Raw genomic sequence first — 20,642 nt, forward strand, 5'->3', positions numbered from 1 at the left:
TTGCAGGCAACCCTCTTTCAAGACATAACCCCCTAAGCTTGACTACTGTCAGTGTGGGTAGGCTAGCCAGATCAAGCTCCATGGTTCCCTAGTTTTGTGTCAACAAAAACTTTTTGCAAAAATTGGAAACAAGAATTTAGAAAAATTACAAAAATTCAATAATTGAAATTAATCCAAATTAATAAAAAAAAAAAAAAAAATAAATTAAAAACAATTTTTGCACTAGGACAATTTAAAGGATTTTTAATTTGTTTTACTCAAAACTGTAACGTGATATTGAACACAAGTACAGGATCCCGTCGCTGCTTCCAATTATGTTGGAAAATGGGTTATTGGTAGGGCAGGTAGGTACCTACACCTAGCAACAAGCCACTAACCTCCACATAGGTACAGTTAGGTCTCAGTAAATTAATCCCAGCTCAACCCTTGGTAGCTTGGCAACGAGCGTTAAGGCTTAATTTAGGAGACAAAGTGTAAAGCATTCAAATATCACAAAACAGTAATTAAATAAAACACAGGAAACAGTTTAAAAATCCAAAACCAATTTATAAAAAGAGTTTATATTTTTATCTTTAAAATGACACAAAAACGATTAAAATAGGTTCAGGGGAACCGGAGATATGAATTTTTAAAGAGTTATTACTTTTCTAGCGCTTAGAAACAAAAAAGCGCCAATTGGGTCATCTGGTTGCACCTCGACCGGGGCAAAGTCAAACTTTCAGGCCGACCGCGATGGAGCCCTGCTCGGCTACAGGTCGGGGGAGGCCTCGGTTAAAAAGTTACCTTCTGACTTAGTCTTTATTTTGAAGTTTTTCTTCACCGGGACGAACCTGCCAGTTGAACCCGACCTCCTGGAGCCCTTGTCCGGATACGCGATGTGGATTTCCTCGGTGGAGACTTTTACCTTCGGACTTAGTCGTTTTTTCGAGATGAAAATCCTTCGACCGGGGTAAACCTGGATCTTGATCCAACGTCCATGGAGCCCTTCTCGGATACGATGGCTGGGAGGTCCCGGTCAACTTTTTACGTTCGGACTTCGTCTCTTTTTCGGATGTTTTTCTTTACCGGGACGAACCACGAAGTCAGGCCGGGTCGCGGTTGAGGCAAGCCGGCTAGAATTTCCGCGGCGGGTCGGTCCCTCTCTGGAGCTTTTTTCCAAAAATTCTCAAATCTTTTCCAAACTTCTGGGGCTTCACCCAGATGTTCTTTTAAGGTTCTTTTGGGGTCCACAGCTCACCCCAAGGGTCCAGAAGTTCTGTGATGGTCCTTGGGGGTGCGGACTTCAACTCCCAGAATGCACCTGGCGCAAACTCCTTTTTGGCCACTGGACAGTGGTCAGCTGGTCGCTTTCTTCAGGAGTTGGTGCAGGGGACTCTGGTTTAGCAATTTTTCACCTGTAGCAAACAGGGAGTCCCTCCTTGAACCAGTTGAAGCCAGGCAAAGTCCTTCTTGTGGTGAAGCCCAAGTGTGCAGCTGGTGCAGTCCTTCTGAGTGCAAGGTCCAGGTGCAGGCCAGGGGTCCAGCAGGGCAGTCCTTCTTCTTCTTTAGTTCCTTTCTTGTTGAATTCTGGAGGGGATCTGAGGCGTGGGTGCAGGTCTGCCAGTTTTATCCTTGCTCCTGGGTGAAAAGCAGGGGGGCCCTGGTTCTCCAATCAGGGACAGGGTCGTCCCCCTGTGATGACCACTTCCTGGGAAGTGTGGCAAAAATCCATCCCAGAAGGCAACAGTCTCTAAAAATCCAAAATGGATGAATCTGATTTTTGGAGGAGAGATCTGGCTGAGCCCACCCACTGGTGTGGCTAAAAATCATAAACACACCCCTCTCCTGCCCTCTCCCAATCTAATCAAGGGGGCACCTAGCTGTCTGGGGTTGCAGGATGTGGGGGTGTTGCTGGGTGCTCCAGATGTCCTTCTCTGCCTTTGAAGACCAGTTTGGCAGCCCTCCCCCTTCCTGCCTCACCATCTGCTGAGGGGAGATTCTCTCCCCCAAGCACATTCCTTTGTGTGAAGCCAGGCCACTTCACACCTCATTAAAGTAGCCTGGCAGAAGATGCTGCAGGCTGGCCAATCAGAGCACAGCAGCAAAAACAATGCAGAGCTGAAATTGGCAACTTTTTAGGTAAAGTCTAAACTTTTTACCTGAACTAGTTATAATAAATCCAACAACTGGAAGTTGTAGGATTTATTACAACAATTAATTTGATACCAAATTCTTGGTATGCAACATTTAAGGAGACTTTAAAATTTAAAATAAAGTCTGCCCATTCTAGCCTATGAAGGTCATTTACTTCAATGAGGGAAAAACAAATTTGGCTGTTTTTACCTCACCAGGGCTTATAAATCTATTTTTATAAAGTCCCTGCTTATAGTTACATGGCACCCAGCCCTAGGGGCACATAGGGCACACCTTAGGGGTGACTTATATGTAAAAATAAGGTAGTTTAAGACTTTGGAAGTACCTTTAATTCCAAAGTCGAATTTGCATATAACTTTAATTTAAAAGCAGCCAGCAAGGCAGGCTTGCTTTTAAAATGACACTGGGCACCTCAGCAATGCACCTAGGTGTGCACCACCTATGCTGTGGTCCCTAAACCTACATGCCCTACCATATACTAGGGACTTATAGGTAGGTTAACTTAGCCAATTATAATTAGCCTAATTTGCATATCCATTTTACACAGAGCACAGGCCCTGGGACTGGTTAGCAGTACCCAGGGCACCATCAGAGTCAGGAAAACACCAGCATAAAGTGGAAAATGGGGGCAAAAAGTTATAGGGCCTCTGCAATCAGCCCCAGTTTCTCACACATACACACACTGGCTACATGTATCCCTAGTTGGAATTACTGAAGAAAACACCAACATTAATTCAGCAATGCAACACACACAAATTAACTAAGCAAAAACATTTCCACAATAACAGTACACACATCCTCCTATGCCATCAAGTAGTACCACAGAACATATACACTTTTTGCAAAACAAATTAAATGCAAAAATATGCAAAATTTGTAATTTAATCCAATGACATCCCTGCCCTAAATGAAGTTTTTAAAACATATACCACTGACATTTTTATTTCATGCACTGATGACGGCTAGTACTGGGCCTAGACGGCCCTTAGGAAATCTAGGGCACATAGTAAAATAATATTGAATATATGTCAAAATGTAGAAAAGGACAGGTACTGAGCTTTGCAAACATTTTCCTTTACAAAAGATGAAAATGAAATGTAAAATAAATAATTAGGCCCATAGTTCAACTCCAGGCCACCCATTACTTACATTTTTAAAATCACATTAACGTACAAAGAAATATTGGTGCATGCTAAAGCAAACAAAAAACACCTTTATTCAATAGTTTTGGAACTTACTTGTTTGATTTAAAAAAAACAAAGTCCTTAAATCCAAAGGTGTATCCAGGAGACAAAGAGAGTAATTCTTCCACCTTGAAATCAAAGTGAAAAGTGACTAGTAAAGGACAAATCACTGGGAAAATCCTGCTAGACAGGAACAAGATGTTGAAGTCTCTGGGACACATCTTTCCTTTTTGAAAATAAAAGACTTCTCAATCTAAAAAACAACTTGAAGGGTCCATTAGAGAAGAAAATCCACTCAAAACACTTTTTGGGTAGATTTAGATCTATCTGGAGTAGGAAAACCCACTCCAGGTGCATTCGCGCTTGCGAGCAGGACTGTTTTAGCGACCATAGTGGCCAAAGCAGCATGAGTAAACGTGAAGTCTCATGCGCACGGACGAAAACAGCAGGATTGAATGCAAAGTCTCACTTGTGTTCACTAGTGGCCTGGGAGCATCCTGGTGCTCAAAAGAGAGTGCCAAATCCCAACCATGAATGAATGCACTCCACTCTGCTTCAGATTGCGGCATTCAGGAACTCCACGCTACTCCGCTTAGTGCTAAGTGCCCGAATTCCTCAAACTCCACTGGCGGAGCAGATTTCTACACCCAGGCCTACACAGAACAAGCTTCTCAAGGGTATAAATGTCCATGTAGGCAGTAATAACAACACATTGCAATTATTTTTTTCCTGACTTTTCACAAAGTTATTGCTCCATCTTTCTTCCAAAGTGAACAATTTTTGTTTTCCTCCACTATCTGTTTTTCAAAACTTTGGTTTTCCATTTCAACCTAAAAAAGACAAGAAAACCAAAAACATTAACGTTACATACTGATCAATAATTGATAACAACAATACAGCACTATATACTCTAAAGTCTTTTTTATATTTTCCACCCACAATCACAATGTTATTTGTACTGTACCACTAACTTCATTTTCCTTTCACTTGCAGAATTGAACACCCTCAAAAAGTGAATTTTTTCACAATAAAAATATAACATGCCATCAAACATGGTTCCATAACTATTTAACAACAACACCTTCCTTTAGACACACCTTTCCTAACAGTTAGTACAGTGTTCGACTCTACAAATAGCAATATCTCAACTCAAAAATCTGATTGGGATAATATATGTTTACAAAAAGGTTCATAAAACATTAGGGGCCAGATGTTGGAAAATGCAATTTTGCATTTCTTAAATAGCGACTTTATAGAAATCACTATTTAAGAAATGCAAAATGTTATGTATAAAGATGCCAATTTTCTTAATAGCGATTCCTACAAAATCCACATTAAGAAATCCCATTGCATTTGAGTCAATGAGGCGGTTTTGCATTTCCTAAATAGTGATTAAGAAATAGCTATTTAGGAAATGCAAAACCAGGGTTGGCAATGGGAAAAAGGTCCCCCTTGGTGCACCCAGAAGTAGGGGTGCACCTGTAGAGCACACATATGCCTAAGGGGCATGTGTGTGCTCTGTTGCAATTTAAAAAAGCAGCTTGGGGTGTTTTTAGGGTCGAGCCTGCGTTGCATGCACTTGTGCATGCGTATCGGTAGCGAGACGCTTTAGGAATTAGAAAAGGGCTTGGAGCCCTGTCCACATTACATGAGTGTCTTTCATTGGTTCGTGGGCTTGCCGGTTAGAATCTGCTTGCTTTGATTAAAGGAAAGGTAGGCATGCATACGTCATGCCTTTTCCGGTGGACAGCCCTCCTCGAGCGCAGCAACCAAGTACAGAAAACATGCGAGGCTCGCTGTTTCCCATCAGTTTTGTGGACTACTTTTTCTCTATGTTCGCAGTGCGGTCTCGCTTGGCAGAAGTCGAGCGCTTTGCATAATATTGACCCTGTTACACAGTAAATTGCACTTTTGCCGGTTACGTACATAATTGCACTTTTGCCGATAGGTTTCATTACGAGTGAACTGTAGCAGCGCAATCGCACTGTTTTTTTCTTTTAACGTGGCAAGAAAAATCTGGTTGGGAGTTTACAACTGGTAATAGCTGTAACTTAGACAAATGCGAGACCCTAGTGCATTGCAAATGCTTGCTTTAAATTGCACCTTGTTACCACCAACTTCAAGTTGTTCGTAATTACATCTCCAAAATCCCCAAATCGCATTTTGAAAATACATGGTACATCAGAATAGGAAATGCAAATAGGAAATCCTTATTTGCATTTCCTACTCTGGGAATCCCAAATTGTGATTCTTACAGGATAGAAATTGCAATTTGTGATTCCTTCAAGGGCTTTGTACATTAGAAAAGCCCAGTTTGCTTTTCTTAGTGGCCTGAAATACTTATTTGGACCATTAAGAAATGCAAACAGGCTTCGTACATCTGGTCCATAGTCGTGTATTAAAAGATTTCAGTTACTTTGTTTTATAATTTAAAAAACACTGCATATTTTATTTACAATACCAAGCAGATTGAACATTACGGGGGTCATTACAACATTGGCGGTACAAGCCGCTTACCGCCGTGCAGAAGACCGCCAACACACCGCCGCGGCTGTGGAATTCCACCACAGCTATTATGACCCACATCTCGGAACCCGCCAAAAAACACCCACACAAGTCCGCCACACCAAAGGTGAGTGATAAACTGGCAAAAACAAAACCTCCACCGTCACGCCAACAGAAATACGCCCACACTATCACGACACACAAACCACGTGGCGGTCTTTCAACCGCGGTATTCCATTGGCGGTACACACTGCTGCGCTCAAAATACACACACTCTTACAAAACACAGCCACATTGGACAATTCAAAATACACACACCTGATACACATACACACACCACTCCCACACACCCAATACAATAAAAAACACACACCCACATCACCCACAAACCCCTACTACCAAAAACTGAGAACGAAGCACAGAGAGAGACACCACCAGCAAGTGCAACAGCATCCACAGGCACATAACACCATCACCCACACAACTTCCATGCACCTCACACAACACACCACTACATATCACCACACTTATCACCACACACACCACCCCACACATCACCTACACCACCCCATGGCACAGCAAAGACAGCCCAGGTTCTCGGAGGAGGAGCTCAGGGTCATGGTGGAGGAAATCGTCCGGGTAGAGCCACAGCTATTTGGATCACAGGTGCAGCACACCTCAATTGCAAGGAACATGGAGCTATGGCGAAGAATAGTGGACAGGGTCAACGCAGTGGGACAACACCCAAGAAATCGGGAGGACATCAGGAAAAGGTGGAACGACCTACGGGGGAAGGTGTGTTCCGTGGTCTCAAGACACCACCAGGTGGTTCAGCGGACTGGTGGCGGACCCCCACCTCCTCACCCACAGCTAACAACATGGGAGGAGCAGGTCTTGGCGATTCTGCATCCTGAGGGCCTCGCAGGAGTTGGTGGAGGAATGGACTCTGGTAAGTCAAATCTTAACTATTACATCCCCCACACTACCTGCATGCTATCACATACCCCCACCCTCGCCCTCACCCCTATCACTCCAACTCCTCACAAATGTACCAATATCACAAACCACACATCCCAACACCAAGCCCTGCATGCAACAACAAAGCATGGACACCAATCACTAAAGCATGCCCACTGCACAAACCCATACACCCCCCTAAACCATCATTACACAAGCTCCCACACAGGAATGCCAGCACTGGGGTACACGGTCACCCACCCATTGCACACCATGCCACACACAGATGCAATAATCATGCCTTTCCACCCCTGCAGGACCACTACCTAACGTCACCAGACAGGAGGGTCCAGATATGTCCACTCCACCCACAGAAGAGGCCCACAGTGATGACAGCACCTCTGTCCAACTGGATCTAGATGACCAGCCCAGACCATCGTGGGCCTCGGGACAGTCAGTTCCCCTCACACAGGCCACCACAGACCTTCCCCCCTCTGGAAACACCAGCACAGCACCCACCAAGCGGGCCCATACCTCCGTCCCCAGGACACGTCAATCAGCTGTGTGTCCACCACTACAGGGAACCCAGGATAACCCAACACCCCAACAACAACAGGGACCTGGGGGCAGTGGGCACACGGTCCAGGGGACAGAGACCCAGAAACACAGGGGAACTGGGAGGGCTGCTGTGCGACAGGGGGCGGACAGGCCAAGGGAACCCACTATCCACGAGGCCCTCTCCTCCATCATGGGAGCATACCACCACTCCCAGGAGACGATAGCAACGGTACTGGCCAAGTTTCAGGAGACCCAGCGCATGCAGGACGAACAGTATATTGGTTTCAGGGAGGAACTCAGAACCATCAGCTCCACGCTGGGCACCATTGTAGGGGTGCTGAAGGAAGTACTCAACACCAGGAGGGACACTGTGGCACTACAAGGGGCCTCTGACACTAGCATGGGCGATGAACTGCCCACCACCTCCGCCGGAGCTAGTGGACAGGACACCTCGCCACAGGACCACCACACCAGCACCCCACCCCCTGCAGAGGGAGAACCACCCCGCAAACGGTCCCTGAGATCCAGGAACAAGACAGAGCACGATGCCAAGTCCCCCGCCAAGAAATGAGACCACCCTGATTGTCATCCCACTGTCCCACTCTGTCACTCTGTCCATAATTAAACTGCCCCAGCTCCACTTTCTATGCCAATATGGGCAATGCACCTGTGAGACTAATAGACTGGACTCTGCCATGGACACTCCTCCGCCATCACCCCTCACCATTTAACTTCCCCCTCCAATATTTTGCATTTAAATAAACACACCAAAAGCACAAAATGATCTGGAGTCTGTCTGTGATTTCGAAATAGTGTATTTGCAATTACAGTGACAAAATGTTCTTGAAATAGTAATGTCAACATACCTATGTCACACAGCTCTAGTCCATGAGGAATCTAAGCAGATGACACACGTTGGGACCCACATCTGTGAAACCGTAAGGGAAAGTGACAACTCAGTGACCATACACTGGGTGAAAACGACAGACAGTAGAGAGGTAGTAGTGTAAAAGTACATGTAGTAGGCAGAAATGTATTCTCACCTGTGTTTCACTGGAAATATTGGTGGATCACTGAGTCCCCGTTCTGCATGTCTTCTTCCTCTGCTTCATCCTCATCACTGTCCACAGGCTCCACAGATGCCACAACACCGCCATCTGGACCATCCTCCTGCAGAAAAGGCGCCTGTCGTCGCAAAGCCAAGTTGGGAAGCATACAGCAGGCCACGATGATCTGGCACACCTTCTTTGGTGAGTAGAATAGGGATCCACCTGTCATATGCAGGCACCTGAACCTGGCCTTCAGGAGGCCGAAGGTCCGCTCAATCACCCTCCTAGTTTGCCCATGGGCCTCATTGTAGCGTTCCTCTGCCCTGGTCCTGGGATTCCTCACTGGGGTCAGTAGCCATGACAGGATGGGGTACACAGGGTCACCTGCAAATGGCGAGGGACAACTGTTAGATACACATTAACTTGTAGGGATAACCCCAGACAACCATTCCCACTGTCTTGCTTCCAGGGGCTCACCTAATAGCCACACACAGTGCCTCTGGAGTTGACCCATCAAATAAGGGATGCTGCTATTCCGCAGGATGTAGGCGTCATGCACTGAGCCAGGGAACATGGCAGTCACATGGGAGATGTACTGGTCTACCAAACCTACCATTTGTACATTCATGGAATGATAACTCTTCCGGTTTCTGTACACCTGTTCACTCCTGTGGTGGGGGGACCAAAGCCACATGGGTCCCATCAATGGCATCTATGGTGTTGGGGATATGTCCAAGGGCATAGAAGTCACCTTTCACTTTAGGCAAATCCTCCACCTAAGGGAAAACGATGTAGCTCCGCACGTGTTGCAGCAGGGCAGACAACACTCTGGACAATACGTTGGAAAACATAGGCTGGGACATCCCTGATGCCATGGCCACAGTTGTTTGAAAAAACCCACTTGCAAGGAAATGGAGCACTGATAGCACCTGCACTTGAGGGGGGATTCCTGTGGGATGGCGGATTGCTGACATCAGGTCTGGCTCCAACTGGGTACACAGTTCCTGGATTGTGGCACGGTCAAACCTGTAGATGATTATCAAATGTCTTTCCTCCATTGTCGACAGGTCCACCAGCGGTCGGTACACCGGAGGATTCCGCCATCTCCTCACATGTCCCAGCGGACGGTGCCTATGAAGGACAACAGCGACCACAGAGTCAAACAACTCATAGGTACGTACCCACAGTTTACCCAGAACACCAATCATACACAATAGGTGGCCAGTATGTATGTTGAGACTAGGCGTAGGTATGTGTGACGCAGTTGGAAATTAGGCCATGTGAGCCCCTGAAATGGCGGCTGCCTGACCTCTAAAGTGGGACAATGGGATGTGAGATAACTGCGCTGGTGTTGTAAACTGTTGCGGTAGGTGGTCGGAGAACACGGCGCAATGCTGCATTGGTTAACATTGGACCCTATGGGTCCCAGGAGCCAATGACGATGTACGCCGGTGGTGATGGTTCGCACCGCCGCAGACGTGACTGCCATTTTCTATCTGTTCTATCACTCGATACCTGATCTTCGACAGGAGAGGACCTACACTGCAAGTGCTGCTGTGACCTCGGTCTGGAAGAGATAATGGCTCGTGCATCTGGGGAAAGGGCCCCTGCCTTCATATCGGAGGAGTTGGAGAAGCTCGTTGATGGGGTCCTCCCCCGAGTACACGCTACTCTACGGTCCTCCAGACAAACAGGTAAGTACACAGGGAGCATGTTGTATGGGCTATGCCTGTGTGGAGAGGGCTGGATGTAAGAAGGAAGGGGGCAGAGTTCTGCGTTCATGAAAGACGGTGGGTGCATGTGCCACATGGCAAGGATAGGGATGGGGCCACTCACTTTGACGGTGCAGTTGGTAATGACTTCTCTTCTTCCCCTGTACATTTCATGTAGGTCAGCACCCACCAGAAGAAAGATATTTGGCGTGCCATTGCCAAGGACGCCGGACCCTGGGGGTCTACCACAGACGGAGCACCCACTGCCGGAAAAGATGGGAGGACATTCACCGCTGGAGCAAGAAGACGGCGGAGGCTCAGCTGGGGATGGCCTCCCAACATGGGAGGGGTGCCCATCGAACCATGACCCCCTGATGTTCAGGATCCTGGCGGTGGCCTACCCGGAGCTGGATGGGCGCTTGAGGGCATCACAGCAGACACAAGGGGGTGAGTACACTCTCATTTAGCTGACTTTGCATGCAGTGGAGTTGTCTGGGTGTGGGAGGAGGGCTGTGTGTTTCCCTAGGCTAGGGCGAGTTCTGTAGGCTAGGCCCCTCCGTAAGGCATGGCCCTGTGGCACCCCACCCCACCTCTGTAGAGTGCCAAGTACAGCTATTCATGCCCCTGTGTCATCTATGTGTGCAGATGTCATCCATAGCTTCGTAGGCCATTTCCCAGGAATTGCACTGTAGAGCCCAAGAGCGCTGCGTAGTGCAGGGGGCTTCTGTGTCTGTCTTGTCCGCCAACGGTAGTGGCAATCCATGCACTCAACATGTCTTTATTCTGTTTCTCCCCCCCCTTTTTGTGGTTTCCCTGTTCTTGTGTGCATTAGCATCATCAGGCGGAGGAGCAGTGGCACTGGAGCATGAGGGAGCTGCATCCCACATGGCCATGGAGGGCCATACTACAGACTCAGAATTCACCAGTGGGAAGGAGGGCGAGGGGAGCTCCAGGGCGGGGACAGGAGCTGACATCAGCGACACAGACTCATCCTCTGATGGGAGCTCCCTTGTGGTGGCGGCAACATCTGTGCTCCCTGCATCTGCAGGTACAGCCGCAACCCACCCTACCAGCACCGCCCTCCCAGCAGCCCCTCAGCCTTCGCCCCCTGCCCGCTCACCCAGGAGGGTGGGCATCACCTTTGCTCCAGGCACCTCAGGCCCTGCCCCAGTCACCTCTGTGCCCTCAGTGAGGAGGCCATTGACCTCCTCAGGTCACTCACTGTTGAGCAGTCTACCATTTTGAATGCAATCCAGGGTGTAGAAAGGGAGTTGCAACAAAAAAATGCATTCCTGGAGGGCATTCATTCTGGTCAGGCGGCCCTTCACCGAGCCTTTCAAACTCTGGCCTCAGCAGTGATGGCAGCCATTGTCCCTGTGTCTAGCCTCCCCCTCCAACTTCCTCCACCCAGACCCAATCCCCTGCACCTCTGCCTATCCCAAGCACACCATCAGACCAGCCTGCGCTCAGGCAAACATAAGCACCACACATCCCACAGGCACTCATGCAAGCATCAGACACATGCAGACACACCAACATCCACTGCCTCCACTGTGTCCCCCTCCTCGTCGTATCCCTCCTCCCTCCCAGTCTCGTCTACACACACACCTGCATGCACTACTTCTGCAGCCACTACGTCCCTCACCAGCACACCCACCAGCACACCCCGCTCACGTGCATTCACCACTCCCACTACCATTCACACGTCCCCTGTGTCCTCTCCCAGTGTGTCTGTGACGCCCCCTCCCAAGATACACAAACGCAGGCACACACCCACCCATCAGCCATCCACCTCACGACAGCCTCCAGCGCATGCACCTGCACCCAAAGTCACCAAACGTACACCTCCTACTACCACCACCTCTTCCTCCACTCCCAAACCCCCTCCAGCTACCCGTCCCAGTGTGTCCAACAAACTTTTCCTGTCCAGCCTTGACCTTTTTCCCACACCTCCCCCACCCCGTCCATCTCATAGGTCCCGAACTAGCACCTCAGCCACAACATCTCCGGGACCAATGGTGCCTGTAGTCACAGGTATGTGGAGTGTACCAGCCACCAGGACAGCCAGTGTCGCACGGAGCCACAGCACAGCCAGTCCCCCCCCTGTGAAGCATCAGAAGTTAGCCAGTGCCCGGCAGGAGAGGGGGAAGACGTCTGCCACCCAAGCCGCTCCCAGGGGTCCCGTGGGAGTGTGGAGTCAGCTGTGACACCTCCCAAGGTGGGGAAGGGCCACAAGAAACCCAGCAAGTCTGGGAAGAGCAGCACAGCGGAGAAGACCGCCATCATCCCCGCTGCCCAGGAGGCCACCGCCAGCCCCGGCCCAGATGCCCAGGAGGGCCCCGCCAGCCCCATCCCCGCTGCCCAGGAGGCCACCGCCAGCCCCAGCCCAGCTGCCCAGGAGGCCACCGCCAGCCCCAGCCCAGCTGCCCAGGAGGGCCCCGCCAGCCCCAGCCCAGTTGCCCAGAAGGGCCCTGCCAGCCCCAGCCCAGCTGGGCCATAAAGGACCGCCAGCACAAGATCCGCTGGGCCATGAAGGACCCCCAGCACAAGACCCGCTGGGCCATGAAGGACCGCCAACTCAAGCACCGCTGGGCCATGAAGGACCGCCAACTCAAGCATCGCTGAACAGGGCACCGCCAAATCAAGCACCGCTGAACAGGGCACCGCCAAATCAAGCACCGCTAAACAGGGCACCGACAAATCAAGTACCGCTGAACAGGGCACCGCCAACTCAAGCACCACTGAACAGGGCACCGCCAAATCAAGCAGCGCTGAACAGGGCACCACCAAATCAAGCACCACTGAACAGGGCAAGCACAGCTAAACAGGGCACCGCCAACTCAAGCACCACTGAACAGGGCACCGCCAACTCAAAGCACCGCTGAACAGGGCACCGCCAAATCAAGCACCGCTGAACAGGGCAAGCACCGCTGAACAGGGCACCGTCAACTCAAGCACCGCTGAACAGGGCAAGCACCGCTGAACAGGGCACCGCCAACTCAAGCACCGCTGAACAGAGCACCGCCAACTCAAGCACCGCTAGCCCATGAGCGGCAGGGGCACTGACGCAACTGGGACCGTCACAGGGTGAGTGATGCACTCTGGGCACCAGTCCCCCTCCAGAACCAGTGGAGACATGCATCTACTACCTCTGTCCTTCACAGGATGAAGCACTCTGGGCACCAGTCCCCCTCCAGAACCAGTGGAGACTGTTATCCACTTGAGAGTCTGTGGCTTTGCACTCCCCAGGATAATGCAGTGGGCAAACCACCCAATGTAGAGAATTGAGAGACTGTGGCTTTCCACTCCCCAGAATAATGCAGTGGGCAAACCACCCACTGGAGAGACTTGAGAGACTGTGTCTTTGCACTCCCAAGGATAATGCAGTGGGCAAACCACCCACTGTAGAGACTTGAGAGACTGTGGCATTGCACTCCCAGGGATAATGCAGTGGGCAAACCACCCACTGGAGAGATTTGAGAGACTGTGGCTTCGCACTCCCCAGGATGCAGCAGTGGGCAAACCACCCACTGGAGAGACTTGAGAGACTGTGGCTTTGCACTCCTCAGGATAATGCAGTGGGCAAACCACCCACTGTAGAGACTTGAGAGACTGTGGCTTTGCACTCCCCAGGATTGAACAGTGGGCAAACCACCCACTGTAGAGACTTGAGAGACTGTGGCTTTGCACTCCCCAGGATTGAGCAGTGGGCAAGCCACCCACTGTAGAGACTTGAGAGACTGTGGCTTTGCACTCCCCAGGATTGAACAGTGGGCATTGAGCCCCCTCGTGGATCTGGCGTCGTGCACTCATCCGGCTGAGGTGCCCCCCCCTTCCCTTCCACCTGAGGTGCCTGTTGTATTTCTATCTTATGCCCCTGCAGTGTTCTCTCTGTTTTGATCTGGTATCGAGTGTGGGCCTCGCCCATGCATTTTGGGCCCAGTGGTCCATGGACTATAAATGGTGCAATACCTGGACTACTATTCTTGGTGTATATTTTGTTAATAGTGTATATATGTATATTTTTGCGTACTGCATTTTAATATATTACAATGGTTACACTCATTTCCTTTTGTCTTTGCATTCTTCCGGGGGCTTTGGGGGGTGTACCTATCATGTATAGATATGTATTAGTGTGTGTGTTGTAGTGGGTGAGGGTGGGGGTGGGGGTGTTGCATGTATGTGTCCCTGTTTTTTGCCTCCCCCCTCCCCTGTGTCGTAGGTGCAGTACTCACCGTGGTCTTCGCCGCCTGCGTTCATGCTCCTGGTACAGGAGCAGGAAGACTATCACAGATAGGATTTGGAGTTCTGGGTCCATGGTGTCCTTGTTCCTCGTGGAGTGTGTAGAGGTGAGCGTTTTCCCTTCGAAATTCCTGTTTCCGCCGTGTTTTTATCCGCGGTGAATCTGCCCCGGAAAAGGTGGCGGATTGGCCTGTCATAATAGTGTGGGCGGTACATTGTCCTCCGCCTGTCTGTTGGCGGTGACCGACGTGCTTTTTGTTTGTACCGCTGTGGCGGTCGGAGTGTTAAAGTGGCTGTCTTTGTTGGCAGTTTCCGCCACGGTCGTAATTGCTCATTTTTTTCCACTGGCCTGTTGGCGGTCTTACCGCAGCTTTAACACCGTCCGCCAGGGTTGTAATGACCACCTACATTTTTTAACACACCATCCTATACTTGGTAATATCTGTCCACATTCTACCTCTCAAAACCTATATTAATAAACATGCACCTCTACAAACGATTTTTGAATCACTAAACCTTGTATAAAATACATTTACCAACAGTGGTACACTTACTGACATTTCTCAACAAAGTGACCTCTCTTTGGATGAACAGTGTGCATAGTATGCTCTGTTCAAGCACTGTCCTTCCTGTTAACACCCCTCTCTGTCATAATGGGTATGCATAGTAGGGTGTGGGAAGAAACTATGGCCCTCATTATGAGTATGAGGTCCATGGACCTCCGCACCCGTGGTGGTGGTCGTACCACCACAACCTTGGGGGTCCGACCACCACATTACGATGCTGGTAGTCAGACCACCAGCACACTGCTGCCACCGCAAGGATCATAGGGCCAAATGTATCATGAAGGCCTTTTGCGATTCGGAAATAGCGATTTTTAAGAAATCACTATTTCCGACTCCCAAAATGCCATGTATCACATTTGCGAATCGGTAATAGTGATTTCTTAAAAATCGCAAATGCTATTACCGAATTGCAAATTGCGATACCGGCCCCATTCGCACCTATGGACCTGTTGGATAATTTTTTGCATTTCCAAAATTGCGATTTCATAACTAGAAATCGCAATTTTGGAAATGCAAAAACACAGGGTGCTGGAGGCCTAAGGCCCCCTCTGCTGCACCCCAAAATTTTTGGGGGGACATGTAAGGTGCACACATGCCAAAAGGGCATGTGTGCTTTACATGTACATTTTAAAAATGCATTTTTAATTTTTGCACATGGTTACCACCAAGTCCAACTTGGGGGTAATTAGCGATTCCTAAATGCCCAAATCGCATTTAGGAATTGCTTCATACATGTGCTAAGGAATCGCAAATAAGGAATCCTTATTTGCGATTTCTAATTTAGAGAGTCGCAATTTGCGACTCTCTAAAACAGGGTCGCGATTTTAAGGAATCGCTATTTTAGCGATTCCTTAAAATTGTGTTCAGAATGTCTTTCATACATTCTGAAAGGGCTTTTTGCATTCGCAAACGGGCATTCACACCGTTTGCGAATGCAAAAAATCTTGATACATCTGGCCTATAGATCCCAATGAGCTGGCGGTGATGCAAGTGGTGGTCAACCACAGCTGTGTCGAGTTCAGCACTGCTGTGCTGATTGCGACTTCCCTTTCCACCTGCCTTTCCACGGCAGGGACCAGCCATGGAAAGGTTGGCAGGGACCAGCCATGGAAAGGTTGGCAGAAAGGTAGGGATGGGGGGGCCACAGAGTGGCTCCCTAACTGCCCATGCCTAAATCATGGGCACTGCAGAGGCCCCAGGTCAGCACACTCCCAATACCAACGCACTGTGTCTACCGGCCAGCCCGGCGGGGACTTTGTAATATGGCGGTGGGGAGGCCGACGAACTCCTAATGAGGCCTAAATCCTATTCACAACTCCTACAAAACTGATGGGCATAAATAGTACACTCTGACAAGCACCATCTTCAGTAATACTCCTCCCTACAGAGTGTCACTATCTCGCAAGCGTCCCGTGATATTGTAACTTTTTTTGGGAGAATAGGAATTAACCATCCACTCATCACCCTACTTATCTCTTACACAGTTCCTCTCAAAAACAATGACCACAATATGCGTTCCTATTAATGGAGAGGATTCAGAACTCATCTACCCCTTTTTACTATTCAGAATTCCAGTTAAAAAAAATATACATTTATTTTCTTCACAGAAGATATTCTTTAGACACCTCCGCTCTAAACTTAGAGGGACAGCATGTCTTTCTGCTCCCCCATACATAGCTTTCTTATTCCATTTCCACAACACCACACATTTTTCACAGGGAACTGTAATGGCTGGCATTTCATTTCTAACATTCCAACAGCCGGCCAATCAGAGCACTTGCGAGACTCGCAGGAGCCTTTTGCTCCTGTGATAGCGTGAACGCTCATGGAAAAACAGACATCTCTACCAATCACAAGCATCCATTTTTTAATTTGCTCTCCCATGGAGCTCCTGTGGGAGTCTTGCACGCCCAACTGTCCAAATGTACAATTATTTTTACCCTTAATTTCTCAAAAAGTACATAAGGGGCTTACACCAAATCACAAAAAGTGTAATCTGCAGATCAAGATCTAGCTTCCTGCTGAATTTTGTGTAATTCCGTTCAGCATTTTTTGCAGTAGTGGGAGTGTTATGCTTAGTGACCCCTCTCTTTTCTCTGCTCCTGCTTGATAAATCACCCCAAAACTTTCCAGAAATGAGCTGAGGTGGATGAACATTCTTTGGGAAGTTTGGTTAAACTGGCTCAAAGTTATTAGCAAACCAAAAAAACTTTTCTTTCTATGGAAAAGCAGACCAGCTATACTAACTAACTACTGTGTACATATATATATATATATGTATATATATATATATATATATATATATATATATATATATATATATATATATATATATATATATATTCACCCAAATGCTGCTCATTTTTACAGAACTGTAGCAGGTGGGTGCCTCCTTCGTGCAAGCAGCACTGCACGTAATTAATGTCCAAACCAAGCAGCTCCAGTACAGAGCCAGGGGCACTCTTGGATTCCACTTCCTGACCCCAGCATGACGCGTTTTGGTGAAGTGCCTTCTTCAGATGCCAGTAATTACAGGACACACGCCACCAAGTGTTTAAATAAGTTTTTACGCCTCCTTCAATTCATTCATGATTACAAACAGACTTCATTTCCCATAATTCACCAAGCTGGATATGCTACCACTCTGATTTTTCTTACTTGTTTTTACACAGTCCAAATCATATTTTTTCTCAGTAGATTGTAGCACCAAGAGCCTTTTGGTTTTGGGCAATTAGCTGTACTGTAGTGCCAAGTGCATTCCCAGCCTCCATCTCTTTCTTACTCAAATTTCAAAACGTGAGTGTGTCCCTTTATCAATAGTTCTAATGATCCATTTCACCTTGCCATATCTCACCCCTGAGATTCCTCACAAAGCCTGGAGACGCCAATCATTGTAATCTGCGCCACTTCATGTAAGTCTTTTCCTGTCTCTGCAGCAGGCATGTGTTTGAAAAGGGGACAATGGCGGTTCAGGTAGCAAACAAAAGTACATTCACCCAAATGCTACTCATTGTTACTGAACTCTATCAGGTGGGCGCCTCCTTCGTGCCAGCAGCACTGCACGTAATTAATGTCCAAACCATGCGGCTCCACCACAGAGCCAGGGGCACTGTTGGATTCCACTTCCTCCCCCAGCATGACGCGTTTCGGAGAAGTGCCTTCTTCAGATGCCGGTAATTACAGGACACATGCCCAAAAGTGTTTAAATACATTTTTACTCCTCCTTCAATTCATTCATGATTACAAACAGACTTCATTTCCCATAATGCACCAAGCTGGATATGCTACCACTATGATTTTTCTTAATTGTTTTTACACAGTCCCAATCATATTTTGTCTCAGTAGATTGTAGCGCCAAGAACATTTTGGTTTTGGGCACTTAGCTCTACTGTAGTGGCAAGTGCATTCTCAGCCTCCATATCTCTCTTACTCAAATTTCAAAACGTGAGTGTGTCTCTTTATCAGTAGTTCTAATGATCCATTTCACCTTGCCATATCTCACCCCTGAGATTCCTCACACAGCCTGGAGACACTGATTATTGTAATCTGCGCCACTTCATGTAAGTCATGTCCTGTCCCTGCAGCAGGCATGTGAAGAGAGAGATTTAGAGAAAGAGAGAGAGAGAAAGAGAGAGTGAGAGAAAAAGTGATAGGACCAACGGAGGAGCCTGAAGGCCCCTTCAGTCTCAGCTGGCTCCGCGCCTCCTTTTGGAGCTGACATTGCTCCTGCATGCGGGGAGCTACTGAAAAGTCAACTCCCTGCATGCAAGAGCTATAGTTTCACCTCTTTCCTCTTTCTTTGCATATTAGCAGGCATGGAAAGAGATGAAAACACTGCTTCTAGCAAGCAGGAGCATTTTCAGAGCTCACGATTGCTGGAAGCAGAGTGTTTGCTTTTTGCTTGGCGGTAGCTGTCACAGCTCCCACCAAGCAAAAGCAAACAGCTACCTCCCAAGGGTGGGCACCTCAGGAGGTAGCAGGAGCCAGCCGTGGGGGCTGGTTGTCCCCAGGGCCATATATAACTCCAGGAGGGGCCTCTTACTTCTCTCTTAACATTTATTTGGCCCCGGGGAGGTAGTGGACACCAAGGCCAGGGGGTCCCCTCCTTAACTGTTATTGCAGCCCTGGGGAGGAAATGGTCCCCATGGTCCGGGGGGTCTGTGGGCCTCCATATTAACTTTTTGTTTTTTTTCCTGGGGAGGTTGTGGTCCCTAGAGTCTGGGAGGGTACCTGCAGCCCCCCACCGATATTGTGCTGTTGTGCCCCAGGGAGGTGGTGGTCCCCGGGGCTTTATTAAGTCCTAGGAAGGGGACCCTGTACACCCTCTCCTTTATTTATTAGGCATACCCCCGGGGCCTGGCCTACCCAGGGACAGAATCACTTAAAAAGAGTGGGAGATCACATTAAAAAAAATAATTCTGCAACATCTCAGGATCGAGCAACAGATTTTGCAGAGAACGTAAAAAAAATACTTTTTTAGCCCTGGACCAAGGCTAAGGAGTTACAGTATTCTCTAACCCCTTTTCTTTTTTTGTATTTAGTTTTTTTGGGGCTCAGCTGAAGCTGAGACCCAAAATGGCTGTCAGCGCTTCCTGGTCAAAGTGTTGGTAGCCAATCAGATCTCAGAAGGAGATCTCCAGGATCTGCAGCTCTAGAAATACACATTTATTTTCCCTTGACTATCTCAAAAAATGATTTGCACTAAATTGGAAAAAGCATGATCTGCGGACCAAAAGCTACCTTTCTGCCAAATATGATGTAATTATGTCCAGCGGTTCAGACTGTAGTTGTGTTCAAAACCCCTATGGGAATTAAAATGGGAAACACCATTTTTTTCACCCCCTCCCCTTTCTCAGCCGCTGCTTGACGAATCACACCAAAACTTTCCATGCATAACAAGACCCTTGGGCACTATTTTTTGAAAATTTCTTGAAGATTCATCAAACATCGCCAAAGATATAGCCAAGTCAAAAAACTTTTTTCATTGGAAACTAGGTCCTAACTGTAACTACCTACTGGTAGCTGCCACCAGTAGGTAATAAATATGTTCATATGTGCAAGTATGTATATAGATATGTATATATATATATATATATATATATATATATATATAATTATATATATATATATATATATATATATATATATATATATATATATATGTGTGTATTTCCTACTGACAGTCGCCAGTAGGTAGTTATAGTTAGGACCATGTTTCCATACATGTTTTGACTTGCCTATACCTTTGGCACCATTTGACAAATCTTTCACAAAATGTTCCAAAAAAAGTGATCTGGTCATGCTTGCTGAGCATGGAGAGTTTCGGGGTGATCCATCAAGGGTGGGCTGTGAAAATGAGGGCTATAAAAACGTTGCATTTCCCATGATAATTCCCATAGGATGTGTTAGCAAGTCTACAGCCCAAACCACTGGCCGAAATTACACAAAATCTGGCAGAAAGCTAGCTATCAGTACACAGATTGTGCTTATTGTTAATTGGTGTAAATCCGTTTAGTAGTTTTTGTGCAATTTCGGGAAATTCAAATTTGTATATCTCTGGCCTTGAAGTATTCGCTATCATAGACAAGCTCGAGCAGGGAAATGCACAGCTCTGATTGACTTCAAACCAGGAAGTGTTGACAGCCATCTTGGGACTCTGCTTGAGCCACGTCCCAGAAAAAAGTATAAAAAAACTAAAGGGACCAGGGTAGAGATACCCTGACCCCTTAGCACTGG

At 47.8% G+C, this 20,642-nt stretch overlaps 1 long non-coding RNA gene across 1 annotated transcript in view; it reads right to left on the minus strand.

The window, feature by feature from the left end:
• Window positions 1-3,026: 3,026 nt before the first annotated feature.
• The window catches only part of LOC138302009 (uncharacterized), a 249,737-nt gene continuing 232,121 nt past the window's right edge, over window positions 3,027-20,642 (minus strand). Inside the window, exon 4 of the long non-coding RNA XR_011205215.1 lies at window positions 3,027-4,147. This is a non-coding gene — a long non-coding RNA (uncharacterized lncRNA). The remainder of the gene's footprint in view (window positions 4,148-20,642) is intronic.

This window comes from Pleurodeles waltl, chromosome 6, assembly GCF_031143425.1.
Source record: "Pleurodeles waltl isolate 20211129_DDA chromosome 6, aPleWal1.hap1.20221129, whole genome shotgun sequence".
Taxonomy (NCBI): domain Eukaryota; kingdom Metazoa; phylum Chordata; class Amphibia; order Caudata; family Salamandridae; genus Pleurodeles; species Pleurodeles waltl.